Source organism: Apostichopus japonicus, chromosome 8 (assembly GCF_037975245.1).
Source record: "Apostichopus japonicus isolate 1M-3 chromosome 8, ASM3797524v1, whole genome shotgun sequence".
Classification (NCBI taxonomy): Eukaryota; Metazoa; Echinodermata; class Holothuroidea; order Aspidochirotida; family Stichopodidae; genus Apostichopus; species Apostichopus japonicus.
The window spans coordinates 38,353,277-38,367,987 of record NC_092568.1 but is presented as its reverse complement, the minus strand read 5'-3'; the positions used below and the strand labels follow the sequence as shown (position 1 = coordinate 38,367,987).

Sequence of the window (14,711 nt, the reverse complement as noted above, 5' to 3'; positions counted from 1 at the left end):
TGCGTTGGACGGGAGTTCTAACCTAATATATCTTATCCCGTTCTCTACATTGGGAAAGTCCTCATAGGTTTTGTGGGTCCATGCGCTCTTGAGTATGCACCCAAATTCTCTCAGCTTATCTGACAGTTCATCGTCATCTATGAAAACTGGTACCCCAAACAAGCTCACAGTGAGTAGGTTCCTTGTTACCCCTCGTACCTCGTATCCTACACCATCAATCAGTACGCCAGTCGCCTGTAGAAGCTCTACATCTGTTGTTTCCTTAAGTGTTACGATCCATTGCCCGTTGGAATTCACACAACCGAGAATGTTTTCTTTCCCAATGTCATCAGATAGCGCGCGAAGGACATCACGGGCTTCAAATTTATTATCGGTGATACGTACACTGTTGTTTTTCATAACCGCACAGCGTTTCTGTGTGCTGCTTTGAACAGCGGTAGTGGATTTCGCGGAATCCATGCTCGTTGAGGTGAAGACCGCGTGCGTCGGAGACGCAGCGGAGTGACACGAAAAATGCAGTAAAAACACAAATTATTCACCAAAAATCCTAAATAGAACAACTAAAATGTCCGCTGATCACAAACACATCAGCCGATGGCCACGATTCCGAAAAAGAACGGAAGGAAAGGGGTAAAAAGTACGAACAAACACGAGAACGACGAGAACCGGTATATTCAACGAGAACCGGTATATTCAACGTGATATGGTCGTAGACATTAGAAAGATGAAATTTAAGCTTTTTATACCCGCCCGCCCCGAGACTTATTTTGCAAAGTTGGATGTTCAACTCTAGACCACCTATATGGTTACTTATCCCATTAAACTAAATAATGTGCATGTTTTTATATGACTTGAGAAGCTATATGGTAGCATATACGCCCGGATATGATTGCCCCAATGACTGACGCACGCACGCACACTCACACTGAGAGTCTGAAGCTAGCCACGTTCGTCCGACTTGTGAACAAACCTCTTAACATAGTGTTCGTACGCTGCTCATGGGAAGCCTAAAGTGGTCTAAAATTGCCTCAATCGACCTAATTTGTGCATCACATTTACTTCCTTTTGTGTACTCCGACATCCAAGCCACAAAAAACGAGAGATTTTGTTTGAGAACATATCAAGAAAGATGTTCTCCCGTTTCTTTTCGGCACTTTTCCTGAGGGAGAACACTCGTGCGTGCGTGCATGCATGCATGCGGAATGATATAGCCCTAATGATACACTTGTCTCGAATTAAAGGGGGCTGGAGAAAAACTTGTGATTGCAATGATCAGGTCACAACAATAGTGGTATATGGCAAGTCAATGTCTTCAACGGTGGTGGTGAGGGGGGGGGGGGAGGGACTTTTCATAACAATGACAGGATAAAAGAATAGTGAAAAAGAAATAAAGAAAGAAAGGGTGCGGAGTTGTGGGTGAGGAAAAATGAAAAAGTCTACGGCACCTAGTATTCCCAGGCGGTCACCCATCCAAGTACTGACTAGGCTCGACGCTGCTTGACTTCGGTGATCGGACGAGAACCGGTATATTCAACGTGATATGGTCGTAGACATTAGAATGGTGAAATTTAAGCTTTTTATACCCGCCCGCCCCGAGACTTATTTTGCAAAGTTGGATGTTCAACTCTAGACCACCTATATGGTTACTTATCCCATTAAACTAAATAATGTGCATGTTTTTATATGACTTGAGAAGCTATATGGTAGCATATACGCCCGGATATGATTGCCCCAATGACTGACGCACGCACGCACACTCACACTGAGAGTCTGAAGCTAGCCACGTTCGTCCGACTTGTGAACAAACCTCTTAACATAGTGTTCGTACGCTGCTCATGGGAAGCCTAAAGTGGTCTAAAATTGCCTCAATCGACCTAATTTGTGCATCACATTTACTTCCTTTTGTGTACTCCGACATCCAAGCCACAAAAAACGAGAGATTTTGTTTGAGAACATATCAAGAAAGATGTTCTCCCGTTTCTTTTCGGCACTTTTCCTGAGGGAGAACACTCGTGCGTGCGTGCATGCATGCATGCGGAATGATATAGCCCTAATGATACACTTGTCTCGAATTAAAGGGGGCTGGAGAAAAACTTGTGATTGCAATGATCAGGTCACAACAATAGTGGTATATGGCAAGTCAATGTCTTCAACGGTGGTGGTGAGGGGGGGGGGGAGGGACTTTTCATAACAATGACAGGATAAAAGAATAGTGAAAAAGAAATAAAGAAAGAAAGGGTGCGGAGTTGTGGGTGAGGAAAAATGAAAAAGTCTACGGCACCTAGTATTCCCAGGCGGTCACCCATCCAAGTACTGACTAGGCTCGACGCTGCTTGACTTCGGTGATCGGACGAGAACCGGTATATTCAACGTGATATGGTCGTAGACATTAGAATGGTGAAATTTAAGCTTTTTATACCCGCCCGCCCCGAGACTTATTTTGCAAAGTTGGATGTTCAACTCTAGACCACCTATATGGTTACTTATCCCATTAAACTAAATAATGTGCATGTTTTTATATGACTTGAGAAGCTATATGGTAGCATATACGCCCGGATATGATTGCCCCAATGACTGACGCACGCACGCACACTCACACTGAGAGTCTGAAGCTAGCCACGTTCGTCCGACTTGTGAACAAACCTCTTAACATAGTGTTCGTACGCTGCTCATGGGAAGCCTAAAGTGGTCTAAAATTGCCTCAATCGACCTAATTTGTGCATCACATTTACTTCCTTTTGTGTACTCCGACATCCAAGCCACAAAAAACGAGAGATTTTGTTTGAGAACATATCAAGAAAGATGTTCTCCCGTTTCTTTTCGGCACTTTTCCTGAGGGAGAACACTCGTGCGTGCGTGCATGCATGCGGAATGATATAGCCCTAATGATACACTTGTCTCGAATTAAAGGGGGCTGGAGAAAAACTTGTGATTGCAATGATCAGGTCACAACAATAGTGGTATATGGCAAGTCAATGTCTTCAACGGTGGTGGTGAGGGGGGGGGGGAGGGACTTTTCATAACAATGACAGGATAAAAGAATAGTGAAAAAGAAATAAAGAAAGAAAGGGTGCGGAGTTGTGGGTGAGGAAAAATGAAAAAGTCTACGGCACCTAGTATTCCCAGGCGGTCACCCATCCAAGTACTGACTAGGCTCGACGCTGCTTGACTTCGGTGATCGGACGAGAACCGGTATATTCAACGTGATATGGTCGTAGACATTAGAATGGTGAAATTTAAGCTTTTTATACCCGCCCGCCCCGAGACTTATTTTGCAAAGTTGGATGTTCAACTCTAGACCACCTATATGGTTACTTATCCCATTAAACTAAATAATGTGCATGTTTTTATATGACTTGAGAAGCTATATGGTAGCATATACGCCCGGATATGATTGCCCCAATGACTGACGCACGCACGCACACTCACACTGAGAGTCTGAAGCTAGCCACGTTCGTCCGACTTGTGAACAAACCTCTTAACATAGTGTTCGTACGCTGCTCATGGGAAGCCTAAAGTGGTCTAAAATTGCCTCAATCGACCTAATTTGTGCATCACATTTACTTCCTTTTGTGTACTCCGACATCCAAGCCACAAAAAACGAGAGATTTTGTTTGAGAACATATCAAGAAAGATGTTCTCCCGTTTCTTTTCGGCACTTTTCCTGAGGGAGAACACTCGTGCGTGCGTGCATGCATGCGGAATGATATAGCCCTAATGATACACTTGTCTCGAATTAAAGGGGGCTGGAGAAAAACTTGTGATTGCAATGATCAGGTCACAACAATAGTGGTATATGGCAAGTCAATGTCTTCAACGGTGGTGGTGAGGGGGGGGGGAGGGACTTTTCATAACAATGACAGGATAAAAGAATAGTGAAAAAGAAATAAAGAAAGAAAGGGTGCGGAGTTGTGGGTGAGGAAAAATGAAAAAGTCTACGGCACCTAGTATTCCCAGGCGGTCACCCATCCAAGTACTGACTAGGCTCGACGCTGCTTGACTTCGGTGATCGGACGAGAACCGGTATATTCAACGTGATATGGTCGTAGACATTAGAATGGTGAAATTTAAGCTTTTTATACCCGCCCGCCCCGAGACTTATTTTGCAAAGTTGGATGTTCAACTCTAGACCACCTATATGGTTACTTATCCCATTAAACTAAATAATGTGCATGTTTTTATATGACTTGAGAAGCTATATGGTAGCATATACGCCCGGATATGATTGCCCCAATGACTGACGCACGCACGCACACTCACACTGAGAGTCTGAAGCTAGCCACGTTCGTCCGACTTGTGAACAAACCTCTTAACATAGTGTTCGTACGCTGCTCATGGGAAGCCTAAAGTGGTCTAAAATTGCCTCAATCGACCTAATTTGTGCATCACATTTACTTCCTTTTGTGTACTCCGACATCCAAGCCACAAAAAACGAGAGATTTTGTTTGAGAACATATCAAGAAAGATGTTCTCCCGTTTCTTTTCGGCACTTTTCCTGAGGGAGAACACTCGTGCGTGCGTGCATGCATGCATGCGGAATGATATAGCCCTAATGATACACTTGTCTCGAATTAAAGGGGGCTGGAGAAAAACTTGTGATTGCAATGATCAGGTCACAACAATAGTGGTATATGGCAAGTCAATGTCTTCAACGGTGGTGGTGAGGGGGGGGGGAGGGACTTTTCATAACAATGACAGGATAAAAGAATAGTGAAAAAGAAATAAAGAAAGAAAGGGTGCGGAGTTGTGGGTGAGGAAAAATGAAAAAGTCTACGGCACCTAGTATTCCCAGGCGGTCACCCATCCAAGTACTGACTAGGCTCGACGCTGCTTGACTTCGGTGATCGGACGAGAACCGGTATATTCAACGTGATATGGTCGTAGACATTAGAATGGTGAAATTTAAGCTTTTTATACCCGCCCGCCCCGAGACTTATTTTGCAAAGTTGGATGTTCAACTCTAGACCACCTATATGGTTACTTATCCCATTAAACTAAATAATGTGCATGTTTTTATATGACTTGAGAAGCTATATGGTAGCATATACGCCCGGATATGACATCCAAGCCACAAAAAACGAGAGATTTTGTTTGAGAACATATCATGCGGAATGATATAGCCCTAATGATACACTTGTCTCGAATTAAAGGGGGCTGGAGAAAAACTTGTGATTGCAATGATCAGGTCACAACAATAGTGGTATATGGCAAGTCAATGTCTTCAACGGTGGTGGTGAGGGGGGGGGGAGGGACTTTTCATAACAATGACAGGATAAAAGAATAGTGAAAAAGAAATAAAGAAAGAAAGGGTGCGGAGTTGTGGGTGAGGAAAAATGAAAAAGTCTACGGCACCTAGTATTCCCAGGCGGTCACCCATCCAAGTACTGACTAGGCTCGACGCTGCTTGACTTCGGTGATCGGACGAGAACCGGTATATTCAACGTGATATGGTCGTAGACATTAGAATGGTGAAATTTAAGCTTTTTATACCCGCCCGCCCCGAGACTTATTTTGCAAAGTTGGATGTTCAACTCTAGACCACCTATATGGTTACTTATCCCATTAAACTAAATAATGTGCATGTTTTTATATGACTTGAGAAGCTATATGGTAGCATATACGCCCGGATATGATTGCCCCAATGACTGACGCACGCACGCACACTCACACTGAGAGTCTGAAGCTAGCCACGTTCGTCCGACTTGTGAACAAACCTCTTAACATAGTGTTCGTACGCTGCTCATGGGAAGCCTAAAGTGGTCTAAAATTGCCTCAATCGACCTAATTTGTGCATCACATTTACTTCCTTTTGTGTACTCCGACATCCAAGCCACAAAAAACGAGAGATTTTGTTTGAGAACATATCAAGAAAGATGTTCTCCCGTTTCTTTTCGGCACTTTTCCTGAGGGAGAACACTCGTGCGTGCGTGCATGCATGCATGCGGAATGATATAGCCCTAATGATACACTTGTCTCGAATTAAAGGGGGCTGGAGAAAAACTTGTGATTGCAATGATCAGGTCACAACAATAGTGGTATATGGCAAGTCAATGTCTTCAACGGTGGTGGTGAGGGGGGGGGGAGGGACTTTTCATAACAATGACAGGATAAAAGAATAGTGAAAAAGAAATAAAGAAAGAAAGGGTGCGGAGTTGTGGGTGAGGAAAAATGAAAAAGTCTACGGCACCTAGTATTCCCAGGCGGTCACCCATCCAAGTACTGACTAGGCTCGACGCTGCTTGACTTCGGTGATCGGACGAGAACCGGTATATTCAACGTGATATGGTCGTAGACATTAGAATGGTGAAATTTAAGCTTTTTATACCCGCCCGCCCCGAGACTTATTTTGCAAAGTTGGATGTTCAACTCTAGACCACCTATATGGTTACTTATCCCATTAAACTAAATAATGTGCATGTTTTTATATGACTTGAGAAGCTATATGGTAGCATATACGCCCGGATATGATTGCCCCAATGACTGACGCACGCACGCACACTCACACTGAGAGTCTGAAGCTAGCCACGTTCGTCCGACTTGTGAACAAACCTCTTAACATAGTGTTCGTACGCTGCTCATGGGAAGCCTAAAGTGGTCTAAAATTGCCTCAATCGACCTAATTTGTGCATCACATTTACTTCCTTTTGTGTACTCCGACATCCAAGCCACAAAAAACGAGAGATTTTGTTTGAGAACATATCAAGAAAGATGTTCTCCCGTTTCTTTTCGGCACTTTTCCTGAGGGAGAACACTCGTGCGTGCGTGCATGCATGCATGCGGAATGATATAGCCCTAATGATACACTTGTCTCGAATTAAAGGGGGCTGGAGAAAAACTTGTGATTGCAATGATCAGGTCACAACAATAGTGGTATATGGCAAGTCAATGTCTTCAACGGTGGTGGTGAGGGGGGGGGGGAGGGACTTTTCATAACAATGACAGGATAAAAGAATAGTGAAAAAGAAATAAAGAAAGAAAGGGTGCGGAGTTGTGGGTGAGGAAAAATGAAAAAGTCTACGGCACCTAGTATTCCCAGGCGGTCACCCATCCAAGTACTGACTAGGCTCGACGCTGCTTGACTTCGGTGATCGGACGAGAACCGGTATATTCAACGTGATATGGTCGTAGACATTAGAATGGTGAAATTTAAGCTTTTTATACCCGCCCGCCCCGAGACTTATTTTGCAAAGTTGGATGTTCAACTCTAGACCACCTATATGGTTACTTATCCCATTAAACTAAATAATGTGCATGTTTTTATATGACTTGAGAAGCTATATGGTAGCATATACGCCCGGATATGATTGCCCCAATGACTGACGCACGCACGCACACTCACACTGAGAGTCTGAAGCTAGCCACGTTCGTCCGACTTGTGAACAAACCTCTTAACATAGTGTTCGTACGCTGCTCATGGGAAGCCTAAAGTGGTCTAAAATTGCCTCAATCGACCTAATTTGTGCATCACATTTACTTCCTTTTGTGTACTCCGACATCCAAGCCACAAAAAACGAGAGATTTTGTTTGAGAACATATCAAGAAAGATGTTCTCCCGTTTCTTTTCGGCACTTTTCCTGAGGGAGAACACTCGTGCGTGCGTGCATGCATGCGGAATGATATAGCCCTAATGATACACTTGTCTCGAATTAAAGGGGGCTGGAGAAAAACTTGTGATTGCAATGATCAGGTCACAACAATAGTGGTATATGGCAAGTCAATGTCTTCAACGGTGGTGGTGAGGGGGGGGGGGAGGGACTTTTCATAACAATGACAGGATAAAAGAATAGTGAAAAAGAAATAAAGAAAGAAAGGGTGCGGAGTTGTGGGTGAGGAAAAATGAAAAAGTCTACGGCACCTAGTATTCCCAGGCGGTCACCCATCCAAGTACTGACTAGGCTCGACGCTGCTTGACTTCGGTGATCGGACGAGAACCGGTATATTCAACGTGATATGGTCGTAGACATTAGAATGGTGAAATTTAAGCTTTTTATACCCGCCCGCCCCGAGACTTATTTTGCAAAGTTGGATGTTCAACTCTAGACCACCTATATGGTTACTTATCCCATTAAACTAAATAATGTGCATGTTTTTATATGACTTGAGAAGCTATATGGTAGCATATACGCCCGGATATGATTGCCCCAATGACTGACGCACGCACGCACACTCACACTGAGAGTCTGAAGCTAGCCACGTTCGTCCGACTTGTGAACAAACCTCTTAACATAGTGTTCGTACGCTGCTCATGGGAAGCCTAAAGTGGTCTAAAATTGCCTCAATCGACCTAATTTGTGCATCACATTTACTTCCTTTTGTGTACTCCGACATCCAAGCCACAAAAAACGAGAGATTTTGTTTGAGAACATATCAAGAAAGATGTTCTCCCGTTTCTTTTCGGCACTTTTCCTGAGGGAGAACACTCGTGCGTGCGTGCATGCATGCGGAATGATATAGCCCTAATGATACACTTGTCTCGAATTAAAGGGGGCTGGAGAAAAACTTGTGATTGCAATGATCAGGTCACAACAATAGTGGTATATGGCAAGTCAATGTCTTCAACGGTGGTGGTGAGGGGGGGGGGGAGGGACTTTTCATAACAATGACAGGATAAAAGAATAGTGAAAAAGAAATAAAGAAAGAAAGGGTGCGGAGTTGTGGGTGAGGAAAAATGAAAAAGTCTACGGCACCTAGTATTCCCAGGCGGTCACCCATCCAAGTACTGACTAGGCTCGACGCTGCTTGACTTCGGTGATCGGACGAGAACCGGTATATTCAACGTGATATGGTCGTAGACATTAGAATGGTGAAATTTAAGCTTTTTATACCCGCCCGCCCCGAGACTTATTTTGCAAAGTTGGATGTTCAACTCTAGACCACCTATATGGTTACTTATCCCATTAAACTAAATAATGTGCATGTTTTTATATGACTTGAGAAGCTATATGGTAGCATATACGCCCGGATATGATTGCCCCAATGACTGACGCACGCACGCACACTCACACTGAGAGTCTGAAGCTAGCCACGTTCGTCCGACTTGTGAACAAACCTCTTAACATAGTGTTCGTACGCTGCTCATGGGAAGCCTAAAGTGGTCTAAAATTGCCTCAATCGACCTAATTTGTGCATCACATTTACTTCCTTTTGTGTACTCCGACATCCAAGCCACAAAAAACGAGAGATTTTGTTTGAGAACATATCAAGAAAGATGTTCTCCCGTTTCTTTTCGGCACTTTTCCTGAGGGAGAACACTCGTGCGTGCGTGCATGCATGCATGCGGAATGATATAGCCCTAATGATACACTTGTCTCGAATTAAAGGGGGCTGGAGAAAAACTTGTGATTGCAATGATCAGGTCACAACAATAGTGGTATATGGCAAGTCAATGTCTTCAACGGTGGTGGTGAGGGGGGGGGGAGGGACTTTTCATAACAATGACAGGATAAAAGAATAGTGAAAAAGAAATAAAGAAAGAAAGGGTGCGGAGTTGTGGGTGAGGAAAAATGAAAAAGTCTACGGCACCTAGTATTCCCAGGCGGTCACCCATCCAAGTACTGACTAGGCTCGACGCTGCTTGACTTCGGTGATCGGACGAGAACCGGTATATTCAACGTGATATGGTCGTAGACATTAGAATGGTGAAATTTAAGCTTTTTATACCCGCCCGCCCCGAGACTTATTTTGCAAAGTTGGATGTTCAACTCTAGACCACCTATATGGTTACTTATCCCATTAAACTAAATAATGTGCATGTTTTTATATGACTTGAGAAGCTATATGGTAGCATATACGCCCGGATATGATTGCCCCAATGACTGACGCACGCACGCACACTCACACTGAGAGTCTGAAGCTAGCCACGTTCGTCCGACTTGTGAACAAACCTCTTAACATAGTGTTCGTACGCTGCTCATGGGAAGCCTAAAGTGGTCTAAAATTGCCTCAATCGACCTAATTTGTGCATCACATTTACTTCCTTTTGTGTACTCCGACATCCAAGCCACAAAAAACGAGAGATTTTGTTTGAGAACATATCAAGAAAGATGTTCTCCCGTTTCTTTTCGGCACTTTTCCTGAGGGAGAACACTCGTGCGTGCGTGCATGCATGCATGCGGAATGATATAGCCCTAATGATACACTTGTCTCGAATTAAAGGGGGCTGGAGAAAAACTTGTGATTGCAATGATCAGGTCACAACAATAGTGGTATATGGCAAGTCAATGTCTTCAACGGTGGTGGTGAGGGGGGGGGGGGAGGGACTTTTCATAACAATGACAGGATAAAAGAATAGTGAAAAAGAAATAAAGAAAGAAAGGGTGCGGAGTTGTGGGTGAGGAAAAATGAAAAAGTCTACGGCACCTAGTATTCCCAGGCGGTCACCCATCCAAGTACTGACTAGGCTCGACGCTGCTTGACTTCGGTGATCGGACGAGAACCGGTATATTCAACGTGATATGGTCGTAGACATTAGAATGGTGAAATTTAAGCTTTTTATACCCGCCCGCCCCGAGACTTATTTTGCAAAGTTGGATGTTCAACTCTAGACCACCTATATGGTTACTTATCCCATTAAACTAAATAATGTGCATGTTTTTATATGACTTGAGAAGCTATATGGTAGCATATACGCCCGGATATGATTGCCCCAATGACTGACGCACGCACGCACACTCACACTGAGAGTCTGAAGCTAGCCACGTTCGTCCGACTTGTGAACAAACCTCTTAACATAGTGTTCGTACGCTGCTCATGGGAAGCCTAAAGTGGTCTAAAATTGCCTCAATCGACCTAATTTGTGCATCACATTTACTTCCTTTTGTGTACTCCGACATCCAAGCCACAAAAAACGAGAGATTTTGTTTGAGAACATATCAAGAAAGATGTTCTCCCGTTTCTTTTCGGCACTTTTCCTGAGGGAGAACACTCGTGCGTGCGTGCATGCATGCATGCGGAATGATATAGCCCTAATGATACACTTGTCTCGAATTAAAGGGGGCTGGAGAAAAACTTGTGATTGCAATGATCAGGTCACAACAATAGTGGTATATGGCAAGTCAATGTCTTCAACGGTGGTGGTGAGGGGGGGGGGGAGGGACTTTTCATAACAATGACAGGATAAAAGAATAGTGAAAAAGAAATAAAGAAAGAAAGGGTGCGGAGTTGTGGGTGAGGAAAAATGAAAAAGTCTACGGCACCTAGTATTCCCAGGCGGTCACCCATCCAAGTACTGACTAGGCTCGACGCTGCTTGACTTCGGTGATCGGACGAGAACCGGTATATTCAACGTGATATGGTCGTAGACATTAGAATGGTGAAATTTAAGCTTTTTATACCCGCCCGCCCCGAGACTTATTTTGCAAAGTTGGATGTTCAACTCTAGACCACCTATATGGTTACTTATCCCATTAAACTAAATAATGTGCATGTTTTTATATGACTTGAGAAGCTATATGGTAGCATATACGCCCGGATATGATTGCCCCAATGACTGACGCACGCACGCACACTCACACTGAGAGTCTGAAGCTAGCCACGTTCGTCCGACTTGTGAACAAACCTCTTAACATAGTGTTCGTACGCTGCTCATGGGAAGCCTAAAGTGGTCTAAAATTGCCTCAATCGACCTAATTTGTGCATCACATTTACTTCCTTTTGTGTACTCCGACATCCAAGCCACAAAAAACGAGAGATTTTGTTTGAGAACATATCAAGAAAGATGTTCTCCCGTTTCTTTTCGGCACTTTTCCTGAGGGAGAACACTCGTGCGTGCGTGCATGCATGCATGCGGAATGATATAGCCCTAATGATACACTTGTCTCGAATTAAAGGGGGCTGGAGAAAAACTTGTGATTGCAATGATCAGGTCACAACAATAGTGGTATATGGCAAGTCAATGTCTTCAACGGTGGTGGTGAGGGGGGGGGGGGAGGGACTTTTCATAACAATGACAGGATAAAAGAATAGTGAAAAAGAAATAAAGAAAGAAAGGGTGCGGAGTTGTGGGTGAGGAAAAATGAAAAAGTCTACGGCACCTAGTATTCCCAGGCGGTCACCCATCCAAGTACTGACTAGGCTCGACGCTGCTTGACTTCGGTGATCGGACGAGAACCGGTATATTCAACGTGATATGGTCGTAGACATTAGAATGGTGAAATTTAAGCTTTTTATACCCGCCCGCCCCGAGACTTATTTTGCAAAGTTGGATGTTCAACTCTAGACCACCTATATGGTTACTTATCCCATTAAACTAAATAATGTGCATGTTTTTATATGACTTGAGAAGCTATATGGTAGCATATACGCCCGGATATGATTGCCCCAATGACTGACGCACGCACGCACACTCACACTGAGAGTCTGAAGCTAGCCACGTTCGTCCGACTTGTGAACAAACCTCTTAACATAGTGTTCGTACGCTGCTCATGGGAAGCCTAAAGTGGTCTAAAATTGCCTCAATCGACCTAATTTGTGCATCACATTTACTTCCTTTTGTGTACTCCGACATCCAAGCCACAAAAAACGAGAGATTTTGTTTGAGAACATATCAAGAAAGATGTTCTCCCGTTTCTTTTCGGCACTTTTCCTGAGGGAGAACACTCGTGCGTGCGTGCATGCATGCATGCGGAATGATATAGCCCTAATGATACACTTGTCTCGAATTAAAGGGGGCTGGAGAAAAACTTGTGATTGCAATGATCAGGTCACAACAATAGTGGTATATGGCAAGTCAATGTCTTCAACGGTGGTGGTGAGGGGGGGGGGAGGGACTTTTCATAACAATGACAGGATAAAAGAATAGTGAAAAAGAAATAAAGAAAGAAAGGGTGCGGAGTTGTGGGTGAGGAAAAATGAAAAAGTCTACGGCACCTAGTATTCCCAGGCGGTCACCCATCCAAGTACTGACTAGGCTCGACGCTGCTTGACTTCGGTGATCGGACGAGAACCGGTATATTCAACGTGATATGGTCGTAGACATTAGAATGGTGAAATTTAAGCTTTTTATACCCGCCCGCCCCGAGACTTATTTTGCAAAGTTGGATGTTCAACTCTAGACCACCTATATGGTTACTTATCCCATTAAACTAAATAATGTGCATGTTTTTATATGACTTGAGAAGCTATATGGTAGCATATACGCCCGGATATGATTGCCCCAATGACTGACGCACGCACGCACACTCACACTGAGAGTCTGAAGCTAGCCACGTTCGTCCGACTTGTGAACAAACCTCTTAACATAGTGTTCGTACGCTGCTCATGGGAAGCCTAAAGTGGTCTAAAATTGCCTCAATCGACCTAATTTGTGCATCACATTTACTTCCTTTTGTGTACTCCGACATCCAAGCCACAAAAAACGAGAGATTTTGTTTGAGAACATATCAAGAAAGATGTTCTCCCGTTTCTTTTCGGCACTTTTCCTGAGGGAGAACACTCGTGCGTGCGTGCATGCATGCATGCGGAATGATATAGCCCTAATGATACACTTGTCTCGAATTAAAGGGGGCTGGAGAAAAACTTGTGATTGCAATGATCAGGTCACAACAATAGTGGTATATGGCAAGTCAATGTCTTCAACGGTGGTGGTGAGGGGGGGGGGGAGGGACTTTTCATAACAATGACAGGATAAAAGAATAGTGAAAAAGAAATAAAGAAAGAAAGGGTGCGGAGTTGTGGGTGAGGAAAAATGAAAAAGTCTACGGCACCTAGTATTCCCAGGCGGTCACCCATCCAAGTACTGACTAGGCTCGACGCTGCTTGACTTCGGTGATCGGACGAGAACCGGTATATTCAACGTGATATGGTCGTAGACATTAGAATGGTGAAATTTAAGCTTTTTATACCCGCCCGCCCCGAGACTTATTTTGCAAAGTTGGATGTTCAACTCTAGACCACCTATATGGTTACTTATCCCATTAAACTAAATAATGTGCATGTTTTTATATGACTTGAGAAGCTATATGGTAGCATATACGCCCGGATATGATTGCCCCAATGACTGACGCACGCACGCACACTCACACTGAGAGTCTGAAGCTAGCCACGTTCGTCCGACTTGTGAACAAACCTCTTAACATAGTGTTCGTACGCTGCTCATGGGAAGCCTAAAGTGGTCTAAAATTGCCTCAATCGACCTAATTTGTGCATCACATTTACTTCCTTTTGTGTACTCCGACATCCAAGCCACAAAAAACGAGAGATTTTGTTTGAGAACATATCAAGAAAGATGTTCTCCCGTTTCTTTTCGGCACTTTTCCTGAGGGAGAACACTCGTGCGTGCGTGCATGCATGCGGAATGATATAGCCCTAATGATACACTTGTCTCGAATTAAAGGGGGCTGGAGAAAAACTTGTGATTGCAATGATCAGGTCACAACAATAGTGGTATATGGCAAGTCAATGTCTTCAACGGTGGTGGTGAGGGGGGGGGGGAGGGACTTTTCATAACAATGACAGGATAAAAGAATAGTGAAAAAGAAATAAAGAAAGAAAGGGTGCGGAGTTGTGGGTGAGGAAAAATGAAAAAGTCTACGGCACCTAGTATTCCCAGGCGGTCACCCATCCAAGTACTGACTAGGCTCGACGCTGCTTGACTTCGGTGATCGGACGAGAACCGGTATATTCAACGTGATATGGTCGTAGACATTAGAATGGTGAAATTTAAGCTTTTTATACCCGCCCGCCCCGAGACTTATTTTGCAAAGTTGGATGTT

General features: G+C 44.0%; 17 non-coding genes across 17 annotated transcripts; all 17 read right to left on the bottom strand.

The window, feature by feature from the left end:
• Positions 1-1,433: 1,433 nt before the first annotated feature.
• LOC139972540 (5S ribosomal RNA) lies at positions 1,434-1,552 on the bottom strand. The gene has a single exon (XR_011794950.1). It is a non-coding gene; the product is annotated as a 5S ribosomal RNA (ribosomal RNA).
• Positions 1,553-2,269: 717 nt separating this feature from the next.
• On the bottom strand, positions 2,270-2,388 carry LOC139972539 (5S ribosomal RNA). The gene has a single exon (XR_011794949.1). It is a non-coding gene; the product is annotated as a 5S ribosomal RNA (ribosomal RNA).
• Positions 2,389-3,101: 713 nt separating this feature from the next.
• Positions 3,102-3,220, bottom strand: LOC139972536 (5S ribosomal RNA). Its single transcript, XR_011794947.1, has one exon. It is a non-coding gene; the product is annotated as a 5S ribosomal RNA (ribosomal RNA).
• Positions 3,221-3,932: 712 nt separating this feature from the next.
• LOC139972535 (5S ribosomal RNA) lies at positions 3,933-4,051 on the bottom strand. Its single transcript, XR_011794946.1, has one exon. It is a non-coding gene; the product is annotated as a 5S ribosomal RNA (ribosomal RNA).
• Positions 4,052-4,767: 716 nt separating this feature from the next.
• LOC139972534 (5S ribosomal RNA) lies at positions 4,768-4,886 on the bottom strand. The gene has a single exon (XR_011794945.1). It is a non-coding gene; the product is annotated as a 5S ribosomal RNA (ribosomal RNA).
• Positions 4,887-5,340: 454 nt separating this feature from the next.
• Positions 5,341-5,459, bottom strand: LOC139972533 (5S ribosomal RNA). Its single transcript, XR_011794944.1, has one exon. It is a non-coding gene; the product is annotated as a 5S ribosomal RNA (ribosomal RNA).
• A 716-nt stretch (positions 5,460-6,175) lies between these two features.
• Positions 6,176-6,294, bottom strand: LOC139972532 (5S ribosomal RNA). The gene has a single exon (XR_011794943.1). It is a non-coding gene; the product is annotated as a 5S ribosomal RNA (ribosomal RNA).
• Positions 6,295-7,011: 717 nt separating this feature from the next.
• LOC139972531 (5S ribosomal RNA) lies at positions 7,012-7,130 on the bottom strand. The gene has a single exon (XR_011794942.1). It is a non-coding gene; the product is annotated as a 5S ribosomal RNA (ribosomal RNA).
• A 713-nt stretch (positions 7,131-7,843) lies between these two features.
• On the bottom strand, positions 7,844-7,962 carry LOC139972530 (5S ribosomal RNA). Its single transcript, XR_011794941.1, has one exon. It is a non-coding gene; the product is annotated as a 5S ribosomal RNA (ribosomal RNA).
• A 713-nt stretch (positions 7,963-8,675) lies between these two features.
• Positions 8,676-8,794, bottom strand: LOC139972529 (5S ribosomal RNA). The gene has a single exon (XR_011794940.1). It is a non-coding gene; the product is annotated as a 5S ribosomal RNA (ribosomal RNA).
• A 716-nt stretch (positions 8,795-9,510) lies between these two features.
• LOC139972528 (5S ribosomal RNA) lies at positions 9,511-9,629 on the bottom strand. The gene has a single exon (XR_011794939.1). It is a non-coding gene; the product is annotated as a 5S ribosomal RNA (ribosomal RNA).
• A 718-nt stretch (positions 9,630-10,347) lies between these two features.
• On the bottom strand, positions 10,348-10,466 carry LOC139972527 (5S ribosomal RNA). The gene has a single exon (XR_011794938.1). It is a non-coding gene; the product is annotated as a 5S ribosomal RNA (ribosomal RNA).
• Positions 10,467-11,183: 717 nt separating this feature from the next.
• Positions 11,184-11,302, bottom strand: LOC139972524 (5S ribosomal RNA). The gene has a single exon (XR_011794936.1). It is a non-coding gene; the product is annotated as a 5S ribosomal RNA (ribosomal RNA).
• Positions 11,303-12,020: 718 nt separating this feature from the next.
• On the bottom strand, positions 12,021-12,139 carry LOC139972523 (5S ribosomal RNA). Its single transcript, XR_011794935.1, has one exon. It is a non-coding gene; the product is annotated as a 5S ribosomal RNA (ribosomal RNA).
• Positions 12,140-12,855: 716 nt separating this feature from the next.
• Positions 12,856-12,974, bottom strand: LOC139972522 (5S ribosomal RNA). Its single transcript, XR_011794934.1, has one exon. It is a non-coding gene; the product is annotated as a 5S ribosomal RNA (ribosomal RNA).
• A 717-nt stretch (positions 12,975-13,691) lies between these two features.
• On the bottom strand, positions 13,692-13,810 carry LOC139972521 (5S ribosomal RNA). The gene has a single exon (XR_011794933.1). It is a non-coding gene; the product is annotated as a 5S ribosomal RNA (ribosomal RNA).
• A 713-nt stretch (positions 13,811-14,523) lies between these two features.
• Positions 14,524-14,642, bottom strand: LOC139972520 (5S ribosomal RNA). The gene has a single exon (XR_011794932.1). It is a non-coding gene; the product is annotated as a 5S ribosomal RNA (ribosomal RNA).
• Between the last annotated feature and the right edge of the window lie 69 nt (positions 14,643-14,711).